Source organism: Scyliorhinus canicula, chromosome 8 (assembly GCF_902713615.1).
Source record: "Scyliorhinus canicula chromosome 8, sScyCan1.1, whole genome shotgun sequence".
Lineage (NCBI taxonomy): Eukaryota > Metazoa > Chordata > Chondrichthyes > Carcharhiniformes > Scyliorhinidae > Scyliorhinus > Scyliorhinus canicula.
The window spans coordinates 33728059-33750989 of record NC_052153.1 but is presented as its reverse complement, the minus strand read 5'-3'; the positions used below and the strand labels follow the sequence as shown (position 1 = coordinate 33750989).

Below are 22931 nucleotides of genomic sequence, written 5' to 3'. Positions count from 1 at the left end.
AAACGTGACACCACTGTTTAAAAAAGGAGCTAGGAAGAAAGCGGGTAATTATAGGCCGGTGAGCTTAACTTCGGTAGTAGGGAAGATGCTGGAATCTATCAAGGTAGAAACAGCGAGACATCTGGATGGAAATTGTCCCATTGGGCAGACGCATCCTGGGTTCATAAAGGGCAGGTCGTGCGTAACTAATTTTGTGGAACTTTTTGAGGACATTACCAGTGCGGTAGATAATGGGGAGCCAATGGAAATGATATATCTGGATTTCCAGAAAGCCTTTGATAAGGTGCCACACAAAAGGTGCTGCAAAAGATAAAGATGCATGGCATTAAGGGTAAAGTAGTAGCATGGATAGAGGATTGGTTAATTAATAGAAAGCAAAGAGTGGGGATGAATGGGTGTTTCTCTGGTTGGCAATCAGTAGCCAATGGTGTCCCTCAGGGATCAGTGTTGAGCCCACAATTGTTCACAATTTATATAGATGGTTTGGAGTTGGGGACCAAGTGCAATGTGTCCAAGTTTGCAGACGACACTAAGATGAGTGGTGAAGCAAAAAGTTCAGAGGATACCGGAAGTCTGCAGAGGGATTTGGATAGGTTAAATGAATAGGCTAGGGTCTGGCAGATGGAATACAATGTTGACAAATGTGAGGTTATCCATTTTGGTAGGAATAACAGCAAAAGGGATTATTATTTAAATGATAAAATATTAAAGCATGCTGCTGTGCAGAGAGACCTGGGTGTGCTAGTGCATGAGTCGCAAAACGTTGGTTTACAGGTGCAACAGGTGATTAAGAAGGCAAATGGAGTTTTGTCCTATATTGCTAGAGGGATGGAGTTTAAGACTAGGGAGGTTATGCTGCAATTGTATAAGGTGTTAGTGAGGCCACACCTGGAGTAGTGTGTTCAGTTTTGGTCTCCTTACCTGATAAAGGACGTACTGGCGCTGGAGGGTGTGCAGAGGAGATTCACTAGGTTAATCCCAGATCTGAAGAGGTTGGATTACGAGGAGAGGTTGAGTAGACTGGGACTGTACTCATTGGAATTTAGAAGGATGAGGGGGGATCTTATAGAAACATATAAAATTATGAAGGGAATAGATAGGATAGATGCGGGCAGGTTGTTTCCACTGGCGGGTGAAAACAGAACTCGGAGCATAGCCTCAAAATAAGGGGAAGTAGATTTAGGGCTGAGTTTAGGAGGAACTTCTTCACCCAAAGGGTTGTGAATCTGTGGAATTGCTTGCCCAGTGAAGCAGTTAAGGCTCCTTCATTAAATGTTTTTAAGATAAAGAGAGATAGTTTTTTGAAGAATAAAGGGATTAAGGGTTATGGTGTTCAGGCCGGAAAGTGGAGCTGAGTCCAAAAAAGATCAGCCATGATCTCATTGAATGGCAGAGCAGGCTCGAGGGGCCATATGGCCTACTCCTGCTCCTAGTTCTTATGTTCTTATGATCAAAGGGATCGTGTTTTTGCAGCAATTTTTTAAATCACAGGTTTTCAGTTATTTCTTTTAGAACGCTTTCAGACAATTTTAAAGTGATTAAAAGGTGAATGCCGGCTTTGGCTGTGATTTTCAGCTTTGTTCTTTTCACGGAAGCTCTCATGTCTTATGGCACCAACTCTGGGCCGACCGCAGTGATTATGGACTGATCAATGCCCTGAAGACATTTAAAGGCTAGTTCTGTCTTAGACTTGAATTTTTGCTCACCTTTGACTCTGCAATTACAATTGATGGTGATTCACAATAGGCCTCCACATGCTCTGATCCCGTTTCTGTATAGTGGATTTCATCTTCTGCCTTTCACGGTGACACAGTAGTTAGCACTGCTGCCTGCAGCGCTGAGGACCCAGGTTTGACTCCAGCCACGGATCACTGTCCGCGTGGAGTTTGCACATTCTCCCCGTGTCTGCATGGGACTCACCACCACAACCCAAAGATGTGCAGGGTTGGTGGATTGGCCATGCTAAATTGCCCCTAAATTGGAATTTTGTTTTAAAATCTTGTCTTTCAGCCACCACATCTGCATTAGAGCTTCTTTTTGCCGCTTCGGATCAGGTTAAGTCGCTGTTCCTTCATTTTTTCAGATTTCGGGGCTCATGCTCTTGATTCTATTGAATCTCTAGGTTCTTTCATCAGCTGCTCCATGTTCTACAGGTTTGTTCAGTGTCTTGTTCATAGGTTGAAATTAATTAATTAATTTTCTGGCCCCGCTCAGCAGTGGGGTCTTCCAGTCCTGCCAAAGTCAACTGACTTTCGAATGTCTCACTGCATCCACCACAGGAGAACCTGCCGCGAAGCCTAAAGATTCCAGCCAATGTGCTTATTGGTAATACATGACTGTATACATCTCCTGACCAGCACTGACTAGGTACCATCTCCATGCTGACTTCTGCTAGACTACTGCTGGACTCGGTTTACTATCATGCGACTCGCTACATCATAATGTGGCTGTTCCTGTTCTCCAGTCCCAGATTAGCCCTTACAAACTTGAATATCCTTATACTACACCCATATCTACATTAAAGTATATATGTTTAAAAATTTCCTTTCACACAAATCCAACTGGGCAGTTGGTTCTTGGGGAACCAGCTACTTATATGTCCCCACAATGACCAACATCTCTCAGACATTCTTGTCCCATAAAAGCATGCAATTTCCTGAGATCACTGCTGGAGCTGCTTAAATCAATTAATAATTTGTCACGTCTTCCGTACCCTCTTCTTGAACCTTTGTGGTGTCCTGCTAAATGAATATTTTTCGTCAGTATTCACACAGGAAAAAAAACAATGTTGTCGAAGAGAATACTGAGATACAGGCTACTAGACTAGAAGGGCTTGATGTTCATAAGGAGGAGGTGGTAGCAATTCTGGAAAGAGTGAAAATAAATAAGTCCCTTGGGCCGGATGGGATTTATCCTAGGATTCTCTGGGAAGATACGGAGGAGATTGCTGAGCCTTTGGCTTTGATCTTTAAGTCATCTTTGTCTACAGGAATAGTGTCAGAAGACTGGAGGATAGCAAATGTTGTCCCCTTGTTCAAGAAGGGGAGTAGAGATAACCCCGATAACTGTAGACCAATGAGCCTTACTTCTGTTGTGGGAAAAGTCTTGGAAAGGTTTATAAGAGATAGGATGTATAATCATCTGGAAAGGAATAATTTGATTAGAGATAGACAACACGGTTTTATGAAGGGTAGGCCGTGCCTCACAAACCTTATTGAGTTCTTTGAGAAGGTGACCAAACAGGTGGATGAGGGTAAAGCAGTTGATGTGGTGTATATGGATTTCAGTAAAGCGTTTGATAAGGTTCCCAACGGTAGGCTATTGCAGAAAATACGGAGGCATGGGATTCAGGGTGATTTAACAGTTTGGATCAGAAATTGGCTAGCTGGAACAAGACAAAGCGTGGTTGTTTATGGGAAATGTTCAGACTGGAGTCCAGTTACTAGTGGACTAGTGGACCACAAGGATCTGTTTTGGGGCCACTGCTGTTTGTCATTTTTATAAATGACCTGGAGGAGGGCGTAGAAGGATGGGTGAGTAAATTTGCAGCTGACACTAAAGTCGGTGGAGTTGTGGACAGTGCAGAAGGATGTTACAAGTTACAGAGGGACATAGATAAGCTGCAGAGCTGGATGAGAGGTGGCAAATGGAGTTTAATGCAGAAAAGTGTGAGGTGATTCATTTTGGAAGGAATAACAGGAAGACAGAGTACTGGGCTAATGGTAAGATTCTTGGTAGTGTGGACGAGCAGAGAGATCTCGGTGTCCATGTCCATAGATCCCTGAAAGTTGGCACCCAAGTTGAGAGGGTTGTTAAGAAGGAGTACGGTGTGTTAGCTTTTATTGGTAGAGGAATTGAGTTTCGGAACCATGAGGTCATGTTGCAGTTGTACAAAACTCTGGTGCTGCCGCATTTGGGTATTACGTGCAGTTCTGGTCGCCACATTATAGGAAGGATGTGGAAGCATTGGAAAGGGTACAGAAGAGATTTACAAGATGTTGCCTGGTATGGAGGGAAGATCATAGGAGGAAAGGCTGAAGGACTTGACGCTGCTTTCATTAGAGAGAAGAAGGTTAAGAGGTGACTTAATTGAGGCATACACGATGATCAGAGGATTAGATAGGGTGGACAGTTAGAGCCTTTTTCCTCAGATGGTGATGTCTAGCACGAGTGGACATAGCTTTAAATTGAGGGGAGATAGATATAGGACAGATGTCAGAGGTAGGTTCTTTACTCAGAGAGTAGTAAGGGCGTGGAATGCCCTGCCTGCAACAGTAGTGGACTCAACAACACTAAGGGCATTCAAATGGTCATTGGATAGACATATGGACGATAAGGGAATCGTGTAGATGGGCTTTAGGGTGGTTTCACAGGTCGGCGCAACATCGAGGGCCGAAGGGCCTGTCCTGCGCTGTAATGTTCTATGTTCTATGTTCTTCACTATGGAATTCAATGTTTTACCTTGGCTTCTCTTTTTATTCAGCAATTTATTGTAGAAGGGTGATGGCAGAACATAATACTTGGAATATTTTGTTGAAATTGCATTTCTGAGCAAATTGAAGCAGGGAGTCCTTAATAATTTCATCTCTCACTCAAATTATCACAAGCAGTCAGGCAGAGTGTACTAATTTTCCAGTTGCTTGCTAGTGAAATTCAGATGCTTCAAGTGAAGAAAATGCATTCTTTTTTAAAATCTTGGCCTTCATGTTCACAATAGCACGAGTGAACTCAAGTTTAAATTTGACAGCAAGATTTTTCATTCAGATCTGCAAGGGGCACCTTTTTGTTTTTGTGCTTTATTGGCAACTCCCATTAAGAAACTCAAACAATTATTTTGAAATCAAAAGAATTAAACAGATTGCGCTCGGTCTGTGGGTCCGCACTTTAAAAATAAAGTGTTCCTACAAGGGGATAAGATAATTGGTACTGTGAGAGGAATTTGAAAATTTGCCTCCCCTGTAATACTAAAATGCATCTGGAGTAAGAAGGTTACCTCCGCAAAGGCAGCCGCAGTTCTGGCTGAGGACTATGTACTGACGTAAAAACCACTGAATCACAGCAAGCCTGGGTCGGGTAGTTCACATCAATCACATCGAGATAGAAGAGATAGAGAAGGGAAAGAAGTAGAAGTAGATCCCAAGGTAAAGTAGGGAAAACCCATTTCCATCTTTTAAAAGAAGGGGTCTAGAAAACAAATCAGCAGAGCTGTGCCCTGTCTGCTTTCATTGTGGCAAGCCAGGATATGCCAAGTAGAACTGCTAGTATGCCCAGAGAACCACTGGGAACATTACAGCACAGCCCATGTCCACAGTCAAGAAAGTTGTATGTCTATGTGCAAACACAGTAGAGGGTGTGGATACCCACCAAGGTTTTGTGTTCAAGGGGAAGGTGCCCATAGTGTTTCCAAAGAACCAGACAAGCAGATTAGAATTCTCTGAGATACCTGTAATGATATGTAGATTATCATTTGTGCATATAAAATAATAACCAAACTGAATATAACATTAGTGCCTGCATGCATAGATTAGAATTCTAGCATCCGAGGGCAGCACGGTGGCCTAGTGGTTAGCACAACCGCCTCACGGCGCTGAGGTCCCAGGTTCGATCCCGGCTCTGGGTCACTGTCCGTGTGGAGTTTGCACATTCTCCCCGTGTCTGAGTGGGTTTCGCCCCCACACCCCAAAAATGTGCAGAGTAGGTGGATTGGCTACGCTAAATTGCCCGTTAATTGGAAAAATTAATTGGATAATTTAAATTTATATAAAAAAAAGAATTGTAGCATCCGACCACAGGAGGTGTGGCTACAGGAGAACGTTACTGCAAGAAACCCACAAGTGAGAGACAGAACCTGGACAGCAGGCGCATATCGAGCAGCTCCTGAGCCAACAGTAATTAATAATAGTTAATCATAGTTCTTTATAGTTTACATTTGGAAAGATGCAGCTTAATCCGGGATAGTCAACACGGATTTGTGAAAGGTAAGTCTTGCCTCACAAATTTGATTGAATTCTTTGAGGTGGTGACTAAGTATGTAGATGAAGGTAGAGCAGTTGATGTTATATACATTGATTTTAGTAAGGCGTTTGATAAGGTTCCCCATGGTCGGCTCATGAAGAAAGTAAGGAAGTGTGGGATCGATGGAAATTGGCCAATTGGATAAGTAACTGGCTATCACATAGAAGACATGGTGGTGGATGGAAGATTTTCAGGCTGGAGACCAGTTACCAGCGGTATACCACAGGGATCAGTGCTGGGTCCTCTGCTATTTGTGATTTTTATCAATGACTTGGAGGAGGGGGCTGAAGGGTGGGTCAGTAAATTTGCTGATGACACCAAGATTGGTGGAGTAGTGGATGAGGTGGAGGGCTGTTGTAGGCTGCAAAGAAACATTGATAGGATGCAGAGCTGGGTCGAAAAATGGCAGATGGAGTTTAACCCTGATAAGTGCAAAGTGATTCATTTTGGTAGGAAAAATTTGAATGCAGTTTACAGGGTCAACGGCAGGGTTCTGAGGAATGTGGAGGAACAGAGATCTTGGGGTTCATGTCCACAGATCTCTGAAGGTTGCCACTCAAGTGGATAGAGCCGTGAAGAAGGCCTATAGTGTGTTAGCGTTTATTAACAGTGGGCTTGAGTTGAAGAGCCGTGGGTTATGCTGCAACTGTACATGACCCTGGTGAGACCACATTTGGAGTATTGTGTGCAGTTCTGGTCACCTCACTATAGGAAGGATGTGGAAGCATTGGAAAGGGTGCAAAGGAGATTGACCAGGATGCTGCCTGGTTTGGAGGATAGGTCTTATGAGGAAAGGTTGAGGGAATTAGGGCTTTTCTCTTTGGAGCGGAGGAGGATGAGAGGCGACTTAATAAAGGTTTATAAGGTATGTACGGTATGCATTGTTTGTACAGCATGCAAGAAACAATACTTTTCACTGTATACATGTGACAATAATAAATCAATCAAATAAGATGATGAGGGGGATAGATAGAGTGAATGTTCAGAGACTATTTCCTCGGTTAGATGTAGCTGTTACAAGGGGGCAAAACTATAAGGTTCAGGGTGGGAGATATAGGAGGGATGACCGAGGTAAGTTCTTTACTCAGAGAATGGTTAGGGTGTGGAATGGACTTCCTGCTGTGATAGTGGAGTCGGACACTTTAGGAACTTTCAAGCGGTTATTGGATAGGCACATGGAGCACACCAGAATGACAGGGAGTGAGATAGCTTGATCTTGGTATCGGACAATGCTAGGCACAACATCGTGGGCCGAAGGGCCTGTTCTGTGCTGTACTGTTCTATAGTTAGCCATCATATCCAACTGTAATCTTAGTAGACATCATAGAAACCCTTTTGTGTTTTAGTTAATTAATAAACAGTTTTGTTTCGGGGCCTCACGGTAGCATGGTGGTTAGCATCAATGCTTCACAGCTCCAGGGTCCCAGGTTCGATTCCCGGCTGGGTCACTGTCTGTGTGGAGTCTGCACGTCCTCCCCGTGTGTGCGTGGGTTTCCTCCGGGTGCTCCGGTTTCCTCCCACAGTCCAAAGATGTGCGGGTTAGGTGGATTGGCCATGCTAAATTGCCCGTAGTGTAAGGTTAATGGGGGGATTGTTTGGTTACGGTTACGTGGGTTTAAGTAGGGTGATCATTGCTCGGCACAACATCGAGGGCCGAAGGGCCTGTTCTGTGCTGTACTGTTCTATGTTCTATGTAAATTTACAAATGCATACGTTCTCTGATCAGTTCAACGACAAAGACCTCACCATCCATGCCGACAGAGAACATTACAATACCGGGTCTTACAGATGCTGCCAGTGGGGAAAATTGAAAACTTACCATTCAGAAGCAGAACAAATTCCAATGTACTCATCACAGGACACACTGGTGTGTGTGTGGAGGTACCATTACGGGGCCAGAAACTATGGGTCCGATCTCAACTTGCCCATGCAAAGGGTTGACCATTTACAGAGAATTGACCTGTAGGTGGAAGGTGTTACCTCCAAACATTCTAGAACAGTCCAGAGAGGTTGCAGAGGTCAGCGAAAAACAGAATTCTACAGGGGTGCAGAAAGCTGCAAAACGTTCAGAGGCCCGATGGGAGGAGTGAACCTATGTAGAGTGCTCTTTCATAAGGTTGTGCATACTCAATGGGTCAAATGGCCTCCTCTGCACTGCAAGGATTTGAAGGATTCTGTCACCAGGCAACTTCATTTGCATATTAAAAGCTTTTGTATCCAAGGCAACCGAGCAAAACGTGACCTCCCTCCAGTCAGCATAAATACAAACCTTTCCTCAATGCTAACTGCTTTAAAGGACATGCCCGACAACGTCACCAATCATGGACTTCTGTTTACTATTAGCTAATACCCTCCACAAGATGAATAATAATTGGGAAATATTGGGAGAGAAACTGTATTCCATCAGCCAATTGTGAGTGGGAAGAAAACATTTCCCAGAGTATGGTGGTTCTTTTATATGTGTTCCATAAGAAAACAATGATGAAAAAAATGAGAATGGAATTTCATTTTTCCCCAAAGGAAGGAAGAATGTTTCGGTGCACAGTTATGAGATTACACATTTTGGAACAAAGCTTACATTTTTAAAAAAGCATGGATCGAATTTAAAGACTGGCTCCAAGCTACCAGACAGAATTGTGCATTTCAGACTGGATGTTCCCTTCCAGGAGAATACAAAAGACAATCCTTAATTGAATTATGGTTCACTGCGGTCTCGTCCAACAGGTAACGATGTTTTGTTGATGCCACATTCTAAGCAGGTAAAATATCCCTTGGCCCCGACGAAAACCAAGAACAACAGGTGGAAAAAGGATTCTCTGAAATTCTGATGCCTATTTTGGAGATGACGTGACATGTTGTGCAGGTGACATAATATCAGTAGCCATTGTAATGATATGTATATAAGCACAACACTAAAGGATTAATTATTACATCTCAGTGTAATGTAAACACGAGTGGGCACCACCAGTTCCCAGTATAAATATTGAAGCTATGGGGCTGGTTTAGCTCACTGAGCTAAATCGCTGGCTTTTAAAGCAGACCAAGCAGGCCAGCAGCACGGTTCGATTCCCGTACCAGCCTCCCCGGACAGGCAGCGGAATGTGGCGACTAGGGGCTTTTCACAGTAACTTAATTGAAGTCTACTCGTGACAATAAGCGATTTTCATTTCATTTCATCGTGGGTATTTAGTGTTTGCAGAGGAGAGAGATAGATCACAACTCAAGGACTAGTTAGATTAGAGAGAATTAGCACGTGCACTTCGTTAGTTAACACTTAATCATAGATTATAGTTTAACAGACTCAGTATTACGTTACTAACAGTTACAGCTCAGTAGAGTGTGCAAACTCAATTTAATTTAATCGTTATTCAATAACTCAGTTTTGCTTCAAGTTAAAGATTGGTGGTTTCTTGATCATCATACCATCAGACCATTCTGGATCACGAGGCAAAGAGTAACGACATATTACCACCAAGTGTAATATAACAGCCATTTCAGTTTACCTTCAAAATAAATTAATAAGGACAAGAAGCTGGCAGTTCACAGAGAGCCATCTTAAAGAAACATCAACGCAGAGAAAGAGTCAGAGAAAGGCATCTACTGAGCTCACCTGTTATGCAATCTCTGGCAATTTGACCTGAAAGTCTTCCCAGCTGCAGAGACAATTCTACATCCTCAAAACCTTCACTTCAGACAACACAAGCTCTCAACTTGACAACGTATCAGACCTGCACTGAATATGGAATAATCTTGATTTACGTTTGTAAGTATTGTTTTATCTTCATTTGTGACTAATCATTGTGTGGTGAGTGTTAATAATTTTTATCTTTTAAATAACTTCCAGAACAATAGAGTATAAACTAACCTTTTTACTTATAAGGGAAAGGCTTTCTGCTGGCTTTAAAAAAAAACTTATTTCCCAGTCAATGGATAAAATATATATACCCAAAAATGCATTATTCACAGACAACATTGGGGAATCACCTTTAAAACATCTATGACATTTGGGATGGTGTCTGCATCCTCTACCACAAGGTCAGATGCAAAATATCTATTCTATTCATTTCCTTATCTTCCATTCCCCAACTCATTCTCTGGAGGACCAATGCCTACTTGTTCTTTTTCTTTTTGAATACCTATAGAAACTCTTTTATAGATCACCCATGATCATCACTATGCCTTAATCACAAACCCCCAATATTTCTAGCTCTAAACTCTCTAAAGCCCTGTTATAGGGCCTATAAACTACTCCCACTAGTGACTGTCTACCTTTACTATTTCTTGTTTCTACCCAAACTGATTCTATGGGCGTGATCGACTGGCATCATCGCACCCCACTCACTGACACGATCAGGCCATTACATTTTGCACGAGGCCTCTCGTGAGATTTGCAACTCTCGGAATGTGATCTGGATCTTGCCCTCACTGGACAGGATCCAGATTTACATATTTAAGTGAGCAGTAAGGGTCTTGATGTCCCGAGGCCCGGGATCAAATGCCTGCTCCTGGGACATGAGAGGTTTTGGCGCCATTTTGCAAAAATGTCAACCAGGTGTAACAGCACCTGGAGAGGTCTCCTGGGCCATTAGAGGTGCCCGGATGGTCAGGCTCTGGGCAGGGTGGTACCTTGGCAATCCAGCTGCCACCCGAGCATCTTGGCACTGCCACCTTGACACCTTGGCACTGCCAGGCTGGTGAGGCGCTGGCAGTGCCTGGGTGTCAACTTGCTTGTGCCATGGATCGAGCCCCGGGGTGTCCTGCCCTTATGAGGTGGGGCTCGAGGACCCCGCAATAGTTATGTTGGAGAATTGGAGGGGTCTGCAGCCATGACTCAGTTAACAGCCATTAGATCATACATATTTACTTATATTCGGGTTCAAAATTGATCCGTTTTGTTGTGAATGTGACAGGCACTTGGATACAGAGCCTTTAGTTCTGTCATTTTACTATTTATGCATCCTCGAGCCTTATCTGCTGGCTGACTCTTAAGTTTGTACACTCAGTCCATTCCTGCCAGTATCATTTCCTTTATTCCCTTGCTCTCTTCCCTTTCTTCTCTAAATTTATCTCAACCTCCCACACTTGACTACCAAAATTTTTATAATAAAACAGACCCATTACAATAATAAACGGAAACATATAAGACATAAAAACATCCTTTGAGTTTGTTTGAGTATGTTTGTACCTATTGCTCATTAATAATAATTTTTGTGGTTGAATTCATCAGTATAATAAGAATGTTTCTCAGGGTTCCTTCCGTACACTTGGGAGGTCAAAAGGGTTCTGCAACTGGAAAGTTTGGGAAACCCTGAAGTACAGTAAAGTCAGATTCTAAAGGGAATCTTCACAAGCACAGTCCAAAATGTTGCACTGTGGCCAGAGCTTAGACAGGATCCAGGATCCAAACTGTGGTTTGTGACCCTACTTGGCGTCACAGAGCAGCAAAAGGGGTTGCAAGCTTCCCCGCTTCCGAGAACGTGCCCCACACTGGCAATTTCCTCTTCATCTCTCGGTTTCTTTCCTTCTCTTTTTCCAAACCATGGGCTTCCTTATTTACTGAGTCTTGAATGCCAGTCTCATTTAGGAATCCAGCTGTGATCCTTCCGCTGTTGAGCTTCGACTTGTCTGAGCCCAACTCCATCATCCTGATGCCGCTGAACGTGCTGAGCTTAACATCAGTCACGTCAAGACACTCAATTTACATTTCATTGATCCCTGGCCAAGGTCCATGAAGTGGAATGGCTCAGGTGTAATAATGGACTGGGAGTATATAAAAAAACATTTCTACTAAGTACTTAAAAAACATTGATTTTCAAAGTTACATTTTCTGATCTTTACCATGCAAAATTTATAATTATGCAATGAATGTTATTCTGTTGCTTTATGTTTGTTCACGTCTGAGTTGCATTAATTTTGTTTGTTTGTCTGTGGGGAGTTTAAGCATTCTCCCCATGTTTGTGTGGGTTTCCTCCGGGTGCTGCACTTTCCTCCCACAGTGCAGGTTAGGTTGATTTTCAAGTGTTCAAATGAAGTTGTATTGGAAAATTATTTAGGAACACTGGGCGCGAACTAATGAAAAGAAGAGTCCATTCTGGATGGGATTGGCGGGGTTGTTCCTAGTGCTTATAGAGGCGGGAATGTTCCCGCTACATAATGGCATTGGGTTTTCTTTGGGCCTCAGCAGGGATACCCCACCGCGGCTGCACTCAGTCTCACTTCTTTCATTGAGGAGCTCCGCTCGTCAATGCAGGAAGAGATCGGACACCACTGTTCTCTCGACACTCTGACATGACCCCCTCAACGCCCCAACTCATCTGTTGGGGGGTACTAGAGCCCCTCTGCAACCCACCTCAGACAGGCAGGGCACCCGCTAACTCGATCCCTGGCATAGGCAAAATATCACCTGGGTACTTTGGCACTGCCAGGATGTCAGACTGGCAGTGCCAAGGTGCCCAGGTAGCATCAATAGTGCCAGAATAACATACTGCCAGAGGCCAACCACCCATGGCCTCTTATCACTTTGGAGACCTCTCCCAAGTGCCATTCTACTTACTCCCCATTTGTGGGGACCAGTGTTAAAACAGCACCATGCTGGAATCTCTTCAGCAAAGTCAGTAGGTCCCGGGTGCCTGTTAGATTTGGAATCAGCATAGGTAAAAACTATGTAAGTCTGGAACCTGCCCATTGTTGGAGGGATCTAGATCACAATGTCTCATTAGGGAATTCCAGATGACGCCTCTCGCAGGATCTACTGGTGTGTCCGGTCCAGATTCGGACAGAACGTGGCCAGTAAATCGCATCCAGTGGCTTAAAACTAAGGGCGTAGTGATAGTTGGAGAGCAGAGAAATGTTATCCAAATCTGTGGCAATAAGCAGTAAGGTTTGTGGACAGCAGGTGTGGGTCATGAGAAAGGATTTTTAAACAGTAGACTACCAATCTCCTGATGTGCAGGAAGAGGCTAGATGAAGTCGTCATATGTGGCAGGATAAAATTTGGAGGATAAGTAGCAACCATACTTCATTCCCCATTCTGCCCTGTTTTTAAACTGCAAAATAGAAAATCTTGCATCAATTTGAGAAACACAGAAATAGATTTGGTTAGGGCATGGGAGCTTTTCTTAAAATCTAAATAGAAAATGCATGCAACATCCAACAGGTCTCATGGCACTGAGGACCCGTTCGATCCCGTCCCGGGTTACTATCTGTGTGGAGTTTGCACATTCTGCCCGTGTCTGCATGGGTCTCATTCCCTCAACCCAAAGATGTGCAAGGTAAGGTGGATTGGCCACGCTAAATTGCCACTTAATTGGAAAAAAGTTTTAAAAAACAACCAACAGGTCAGTGTAGAGAGAAATCGGGTGAACGCTTGATGTCAATAACCTATCAGAATATGTAGGTTGAAGATCATCTTGCGAGGAAGGGATGCATGAGAAGTTAAAAGGAGAGAATAAAAGTGAGAAATCTGTGATGTAGTGGAGGGCATTTGTAATTCAATTGCAAAAGGGAACTGGAAAAGAAACACTGTTGGTCGTTTAATTACTCTTGCCCTTTGTTCTTTCCCCACAACCCTCATTTCCATATTGTAGATGTAGGCCGGGATTCTCCGAGCCTCCGCACCGCAATACCGCTCGGTGCAGGGGCAGAGAATGGGGCGTCAGACCCACGATCAGGTCTGACGCCTTCCCGCAGTTCCCATGGACCAGAGAATCGCCGCCAGTCGTGCGCACACGCGCGGTCGACGTGGTGCTGGTCGGGGGCCATGAAAGAGGCCCCCGCAGCAATTATCCGCCGGCAACTGGCCGATTTCCCGCTGGCATGGTTCATTCATGGTTCCACCCAGCGGGCGCTCATAGTGGTATCTGCTGACACACTCCGTGGTCGCCCTGGTGGGGGGAGGGGGTGGGGCGCCACCGATCGGTGGGCTCGTGTGATCTGGGGGGGGGGGGGCTCCTATACTGTGGCGGCCAGCCCGCTGTGTGGGTCCATGTTGCAGATGCATGTGCGGACCCGCAGCCGGATGTGCAGGGCCCCGTATTGGACTTCAGAAAAAAGCCCAGAGTGATTTGCGCCCATTATCTCAGGGGCATAGTCCCATCATCAGAGAATTCCACCCAAAGCCTGCCAGTTCCGTACTGACTGTTAAGACCTGGTTAGGCTCTACCGGAAGCTGTGTATTATAGCCTTGTAAATAAACCTACATTTATTAGATACACCTCGGTGTGGACTTTCCGTGACTTCATATAAGTGACACCAAGCTGAAATTAAGCAAAACAAATTTGTCACGGACACCATTAGTGACTCTAAAACCAAACATTTACAGCCAACTTGACGACATTAAAAAAGCAGCCGTCAACAGGGAATGTGAAATCTGGCCACAAGACAAATGCCGCTTTTCACCGGAGCCATTGATTCTCAATCACAGGAAGGTTTAACAAGTTGATTACAGCTGAACTAATTTGTTGCGCTATATGATGCACTGAGAAAAAGGTGCAAAGTGAGCACAAGCATTACATGCATGTAATGTAACCTGTAACAATGTTTACATTGCCTGGGCCCAATGAAAAACACACAGACAGACTTTGCAGACAGGCACGAAGAGCAAATATCAACTGGTTCAGAGACATTGTAAAGCTGTTCTATAGGGAAATAACCAACCTTTGCTTAATCATTCAAAATTCATGTTGAACAAATTACTTCTCAAAAGGGTTGCAGTTTGATTTCCAAAAATGGCACAGGCAGCTTTGTACTTCTTCAATCCTCGGTCGAAAAAGAATAACAAGCAAGCTACGCAGCCGCACACTCCAAATCCCAACATGGCCAAAATGATCAGAAAATAAACAATAACATTGTTCTACATGAGACTGGTGTTTTGAGTAGGAATCATCACTGAGGAAAGATTGCAACTATGGATATACTTACAGAAAGGAGGGCTGCCACCCTTTTGCTGACCTATGTAAATAGATAGGAAAATATGAAATCTAAATCTCTGGTAACCAGGGAGTCCGATTTCCCAATTGGGGTAGAATTTTGAATATAGCAAATGCTTGGAAACCCAAATGTAAAACTTAGCTTTGTGTTCACATAAAATTCCAGCACTTTAAATTATTGCAAGGTTCTAAGTAGAGCTGCTCCATTGCTGGCCCTCAGTGCTTCACAGCCAGTCTGCTCAGTTCGGTTCGCACCACACGTGCATTGTTGTATAGGTTTACTATTTATACATTAGATGGATCACACTGCTACAGGGTGTACAACACAGCTGTGTACACTGCATCCGTTCATGGCTGCTAAACTACATAGAGTCTACATGAAGCAGATGTAATGATTCTACCAAATGAATCTAGCGTCAGTTCGAACATGAAACATCCAGATAGAGAGACGAGCACCTAGGTCCTAAAGCATACTGACTAGTACATCAATCATGGTTTGACAGGCCTAGCACTGCTTGGCTAGACTGACCTAAACCATTAAATCAGAGAATGCCTTTCGAAAATGAAATGAAATGAAATGAAATGAAAAACACTTATTGTCACAAGTAGGCTTCAAATTAAGTTATTGTGAAAAGCCCCTAGTTGCCACATTCCAGAGCCTGTTCAGGGAGGCGGGAACGGGAATTGAACCATGCTTCTGGCCTGCCTTGGTCTGCTTTAAAAGCCAGCTATTTAGCCCTGTGCTAAACCAGCCCCCGTTCCAGATTTCCCTGGCGCTGCAGCATTATTACTCTTACTAGCTATAGTTGAAAGGCATTGTTTTCCTACATCTCATTTGAAAGCTACTCGCAAGGAAAGTTCAAACTGTGATCCTTCAAGAACTAGCTTGCAGCAATAAATGAATCAGTACAGCCCACCAAGAAATTCAGTGTTGTGGCAACTCTAAACAAATGACTAAATGGTAATCTATCACATTTTCAAATTAGAAGGGTAACAATCGGAGTTAAATACTCCATTCCCATTTCAGAATCACAGATGACACTGCTTTTTGCTCCTAGCGTCATTTTCCTTGTTTTTGCCATGTACACTGCACATGCTTTATAAAATCTTTCACAAGCTATGGATGTTAGATCAGCATTTATTGCTCATTCCTAATTGCCCCTGAGAAGATGGCAGTGAGCTGCTTTCTCAAACCCCTGCAATCCATGTGTTGTAGTAACACCCACATTTGAGATGGTGGGGGGGGGGGGGGGGGGGAGCTCCAGGACTTTGACCCGGTGACCATAAAGGAACAGCGATACAGTTCCAAGTCAAAATGCTGTGTGGTTTGGAGGACAATTTGCAGATGGTGGTGTCCCTATATATCTCTTGACTTTCTAGGTGATAGGGGTCACAGACTTAGATGATGCAGTCTAAGGAGCCTTGGTGAGTTGCTGCTGTACATCTGCTGCCACCATATATTGATGCTGGAGGGAATGAATACTTTAAGGTAGATGGTGTGATACTTAAAACGGGCTGAGAAGATGCACATAGCCAGGAACAGAAACTATCTCATGAGGCCCTGGCTGGAATAGATTCTGTCCACCTGCACTCAAGTCAAGGCATAAACATGTCCTCGCTGCCACAGACTTTGTGATTACCCACTCCAAAGAAGAAGACCATGCTATGAATATGTAAGAAACCAAACACAGGTGATCAACTTTGCAGCAGGATGAAGGACAGACAAAATAAGCCACCAGACTCCATAATGAGCTAATGGCTGGTCAGCCGAGGGTCTTTCAGAGGACAATGGGCCTTGGTTGAATCACCACGGATAAAAAGGAATATCCTCTCTTTCCCATTAACAAGATGAGGTCTGGATGGGATAATGGCTAGTGGTGGACGTATACCTATGACTCAATTCTAGCATACGAGTACAAAGAAAGGGACAGATCTTCAGCGAACACCTGGGAGTCAGGCACAACCATCGCAAGAAGAAAGGTCCCGATGTTTCGATCCCAGAGAAGACACCCATATCGAGTGATCCTTGGCCTGGCAAGCCTCCTTCACTAAGTGCGAGTCAAACCCAAAGCTCAGCTGTGAGTCTGAGTCATATTTTGTTGAGTTAAAGTGTGAACCTGTTTTGTCCTTTGTTCATCTCACAAATAAGGTCCCCTGGGTAAAACTTCTCAGTAAGTAAACAAGCAAAAAATATCTGTGGTTTTGCAGGTACAACAATGGGGCGCCAATCAAGTGGGATGCTTTGTTCTGGATTCTATTGAGCTTCAAATGTTGTTGGGGCTGCATTCATCCAGGCAAGTGAAGAATATTCTATCACGCTCCTGCAGATGGTCAAAAAATGAAAAATGAAAATGAAAAATCGTTTATTGTCACGAGTAGGCTTCAATTAAGTTACTGTGAAAAGCCCCTAGTCGCCACATTCCGGCGCCTGTCCGGGGAGGCTGATACGGGAATCGAACCGTGCTGCTGGCCTGCTTGGTCTGCTTTAAAAGCCAGCGATTTAGCCCAGTGAGCTAAATCAGCCCCTAAACTAAATCAGCCCCTAGACAAATATGGACAAATATCTAAAGGATGGCAGCAGTGCAGTATTGTCTGGGAACACTGGTTCAAATATGGCCATGCAGTTGGTGTCATTTGAACTCAACTAATAAAAAAATTCTGGAATTAAAAATAACCAGTCTCAGTAATGATGTCCATGAAACCATTGACAATTGTTATAAAAACCCATCTGGTTCACTGATGCTATGGCTATGGGCCAAATGCAGACAAGCGGGATTAGGTAGGCAGGTCAGGTGTCTTCATCCGTTGGTGCAGACTTGATGCGCCGAAGGGTCTCTTCTGCACTTTATTTTTCTGTATTTCTTAATGTCCTTTAGGCAAGGAAATCAGTCATCCTTACCTTACCTGGGCACAGTAAGAATTCTTGCAACACCAGGTTAAAGTCCAACAGGTTTGTTTCAAATCACTAGCTTTCAGAGCACAGCTCCTCCTGATGAAAGGGCTGCACTCTTGGGCAGCACAGGTGCTTAGCACTGTAGCTTCACAGTGCCAGGGTCCCAGGTTCGATTCCCTGCTGGGTCATGGTCTGTGCGGAGTCTGCACGTTCTCCCAGTCAGACACTGGGAGAACGTGCAGACTCCGCACAGACCATGACCCAGCAGGTTTCCTCCGGGTGCTCCGGTTTCCTCCCACAGTCCAAAGGCGTGCAGGTTAGATGGAATGGCCATGATAATTTGCCCTTAGTGACCATGAAAGGTTAGGAGGGGTTATTGGGTTACGGGGATAGGGTGGAAGTGAGGGCTCAAGTGGGTGGGTGCTGACTCGATGGGCCGAATGGTCTCTTTCTGCACTGTATGTTCTATGTACATGGTTTGACAGTCCCATTTGATTGACATCCCACCCAACTTCCGTTCCAAGTAACTCACCATCCTGACTGAACCATATTGAGGTTCCTTCATCGTCATTGGTTCCAAATCCTGGAACTCCTTTCCTAACAGCGTGAGTGTACCTACACCACATAGACATTATCATAGAATTTACAGTGCAGAAGGAGGCTATTCGGCCCATCGAGTCTGCACCGGCTCTTGGAAAGAGCACCCTACCCAAGGTCAACACCTCCACCCTATCCCCACAACCCAGTAACCCCACCCAACACTAAGGGCAATTTTGGACACTAAGGGCAATTTATCATGGCCAATCCACCTAACCTGCACATCTTTGGACTGTGGGAGGAAACCGGAGCACCCGGAGGAAACCCACGCACACACGAGGAGGATGTGCAGACTCCAGACAGACAGTGACCCAAGCCGAATCGAACCTGGGACCCTGGAGCTGTGAAGCCATTGTGCGATCCACAATGCTACCGTGCTGCCCTGCCATGGCCTGCAGCAGTTCAAGAAGGTGGCTCACCATCACCTTCTCAAGGGCAATTCGAGATGGTCAACAAATGCTGGCCTAACCAGCGACAACCATACCCTATGAAATAATTTTTTATTAAAGATTTGGGGAGTCAGGAGGTAAGGTACTTACCACAGAAATCCTAACAAAGAACAAAGAAAATTACAGCACAGGAACAGGCTCTTCGGCCCTCCCAGCCTGCACCGATCCAGATCCTTTATCTAAACCTGTCTCCTATTTTCCAAGGTCTACTTCCCTCTGTTCCCGCCCGTTCATATACCTGTCTAGATGCCTCTTAAATGATACTATTGTGCCCACCTCTACCACCTCCGCTGGTAAAGCGTTCTAGGCACCCACCACCCTCTGCGTAAAAAACTTTCCACGCACATCTCCCTTAAACTTTCCCCCTCTCAACATGAAATCGTGACCTCTTGTAACTGACACTCTTGGGGAAAGCTTGTTGCTATCCACCTTCTCCATACCTCTCATAATTTTGTAGACCTCAATCAGGTCCCCCCTCAACCTCCGTCTTGCCAACGAAAACAATCCTAATCTGCTCAACCTTTCTTCATAGCTAGCACCCTCCATACCAGGCAACATCCTGGTGAACCTCCTCTGCACCCTCTCCAAAGCATCCACATCCTTCTGGTAATGTGGCGACCAGAACTGCACACAGTATTCCAAATGTGGCCGAACCAAAGTCCTATACAACTGTAACATGACCTGCCAACTCTTGTACTCAATACCCCTTCCGATGAAGGCACGCATGCTGTATGCCTTCTTGACCACTCTATCAACCTGCGTTGCCACCTTCAGGGTACAATGGACCTGAACTCCCAGATCTCTCTGCACATCATTTTTCCCCAAGACCCTTCCATTGACCATATAGTCCGCTCTTGAATTTGATCTTCCAAAATGCATCACCTCGCATGTGCCTGGATTGAACTCCATCTGCCATTTCTCTGCCCAACTGTCCAATCTATCTATATTTTGTTGTATTCTCTGACAGTCCTCATCGCTATCTGCAACTCCACCAATCTTAGTATCACCTGCAAACTTGCTAATCAGACCAGCTATACCTTCCTCCAGGTCATTTATGTAGATCACAAACAGCAATGGTCCGAGCACGGATCCCTGTGGAACACCACTAGTCACCCTTCTCCATTTTGAGACACTTCCTTCCACCACTACTCTCTGTCTCCTGTTGCCCAGCCAGTTCATTATCCATCTAGCTATTACACCCTGAACCCCATACGACTTCCCTTTTTCCATCAACCTGCCATGGGAAACCTTATCAAATGCCTTACTAAAGTCCATGTATATGACATCTACAGCCCTTCCCTCATCAATTAACTTTGTCACTTCCTCAAAGAATTCTATTAGGTTTGTGAGACATGACCTTCCCTGCACAAAACCATGCTGCCTATCACTGATAAGTCTATTTTCTTCCAGATGTGAATAGATCCTATCCCTCAGTATCTTCTCCAACAGTTTGCCTACCACTGACGTCAAGCTCACAGGTCTGTAATTCCCTGGATTATCCCTGCTACCCTTCTTAAACAAAGGGACAACATTAGCAATTCTCCAGTCCTCCGGGACCTCACCCGTGCTCAAGGATGCTGCAAAGATGTCTGTTAAGGCCCCAGCTATTTCAACCTCTGACCTGCTCTTGTAGCCACTTATTTGAAGGACTGGTCAATTTCAGTTTCTGGTCAATGGTAACCCAAAGAATGTTGCGATTCAGCCATGGTAATATCATTGAATGTCATGGAGCAATGATTAGATATTATCTTGTTGGAGATGGTCATTGCCTGGCATTTGTGTTTCATGAATGTTTCTTGTGCAGCGCAAATATTACTAATAATAATAATCTTTATTATTGTCACAATTAGACCTACGTTAACACCACAATGACGTTATTGCAAAAATCCCCTAGTTGCCACACTCCAACGCCTGTTCACCTACAAAAAGGGAGAATTCAGAATGTCAAAATTACCTAACAGCACATCTTTCGAGACTTATGAGAAGAAACCGGAGCACGCGAAGGAAACCCACGGAGACACGGGGAGAATGTGCAGACTATGTGCACAAACAGTGACCCAAGCGGGAATCGAACCCGGTACCCTGGCACTGTCAAGCAACTGTTCTAACCACTGTGCTACCATGCCGCAGAATGTAATATCTGTAACTAGTATGAAACTGTAAAATACACTTCAACGGCCATAGACAAAGCCAGTGTCTATTATCTAATAGACACTGTATATGATAGACAATAGTATTGCAACTGCAGCACTTTAAACTTAGGTGCTGAGGGACCAGAAACCAATGCAGTTTGGAGAGCATATGGGTGATGGATAAACTGCAGTTGGTATGGGTTAGGATATGGACAGTGGAAGTTTTGATTAATTTACATTTATGAAGTGTGAAATATGGGAGGCCAGCCAGAATAGCACTGGAATAGGCCAGTTTAGAGGTAAAATGAAATATGGGCGAGGGTTTCAGCAGCAGATTGTCTGTGGCAGGGACAAAGATAGACACCATTCCGGAGGTAGAAGAAAGCAGGCCGAGTAATTTGGAGATGAGCTGAGGAGGGGGCCATGAAATGACTTTGGGGGACACCAGGGGTTATCCATCCAAAATGTAAACCATCACCAAAGTAATGATGCAATAAGCGCTGACAGCAGCAAAACAATGAAACTCATGGGGGTGGGGCTTTTCATCCCACCCCCACCACAGCTTGATTTCCAGCTGTAGAGGCGGATTGCCAGTGGCCTCTTCCTGCCCTTCCTTTCTCTCTTTCCCTTTCTCCTCTGATGAGTAGTTGGTCTTCCTGACTGTCCAACATTCTCCTTCTTCTGAATACATGAAAGGAAAACCCTAATTAATGCATTGTGACAATGTCATGTGAATATCCAAAAGTGTGAGGAGGAGGAGGATTGCTTGGGCCACCAATGGGTAGGAAAGCAAGTAGATGGACAGGTGAAATAGGCCGCTTTGCCATCACTGGTGCAGCCACATGCCCATCCATGCCATTGCCACGATTTTACAAACTAAGGGAAGTGGTCAAGTGGCTCGCCACCTTAAGTGGGCAATTACCCATTTAACAACCTCATTTCACTGCCACTTGGAATCAACAGGTGGTGAGTAGCTTGAACGCCACCTGTTACCTGGCAGGTTTGACCATGTGGGCTGCTGACCAGTGAAAGGGAGGAGGTGCCTCCTTTCTAGGTCCTCGGTGACTGCCTCCCTTCCCTTCGCAGTAGTTTGTCCTCCCTATGTGCACCCTCCACGCTGTCCAACACCCTCCGTCTATCATCCAGTCCTTATTTCAGTATTTGTGTCCGCACATCGAACATTGTAACTGACTATTGTCGCAGAATTCTGCAACGTTTTCATTGATTATTTAAAAATGTACTTTACACAAGGTCATGCTTATTGTACGGAAGCCAAGAAAGCTGTGAATATAAACAAACCTACTCTTAGCATGTTGTGAAAACCTGAAAATAGTGAAGAAACATGACAACTCGAAGGATATTTCTGTGTACCAGAATATGTAATTCAAAGAACAACACATGTTTGGCAGGTGAGTTGAAGATTCCATTGAGTCCTTTTGATAATGTTGATGTGAATTTTAAATTTGTCGTTGTGGTTACCAAAACAAACATGTCATTTATTGCCTTATATTTCATTGTCATTCACTTACAGTCATGATGGGAAAGAAGATGACAGCTTAAGTTCTTTGTCTCTTAACCATGAATGGTACAAGTAATACACCTGGGGTGGCCACGTCCCGATTACAAAATGGACAGTTGCAGAGAATGAAGGGAAAATTGGACAATGCTAAGAAAGCAAGCAGGTGCAAGGTTTGTCTGTGATTGAAGTTTGCAGCTCCCAGACAAGACTGATACTGCAAAGCCATTAGCATACTAATGAGCTATCTCCAGGGAAAGAAGAGAAACATTTAAGCAAACGATACCAAAGCAGACACCCCGTCGCCAGAGGAGACTAAAACAAAAGCAGGCCAACGGTCACCTAGCGATCAGGCAGCCACCCCTTTATTGGAGAAAATCAATACCGATGATAAGGATATGG

The 22931-nt window shown here is 44.4% G+C and overlaps 1 protein-coding gene and 1 long non-coding RNA gene across 29 annotated transcripts in view; one reads left to right on the top strand and one right to left on the bottom strand.

Annotated features, from left to right (window-relative positions):
* Positions 1-22931, bottom strand: part of adgrl3.1 (adhesion G protein-coupled receptor L3.1) — a 1080538-nt gene that overhangs the window by 833887 nt on the left and 223720 nt on the right. The gene's annotated exons all lie outside the window — the stretch shown is intronic.
* On the top strand, positions 9731-22618 carry LOC119970179. The gene is made up of 3 exons (XR_005461555.1): positions 9731-9778; positions 22265-22422; positions 22545-22618. It is a non-coding gene; the product is annotated as an uncharacterized LOC119970179 (long non-coding RNA).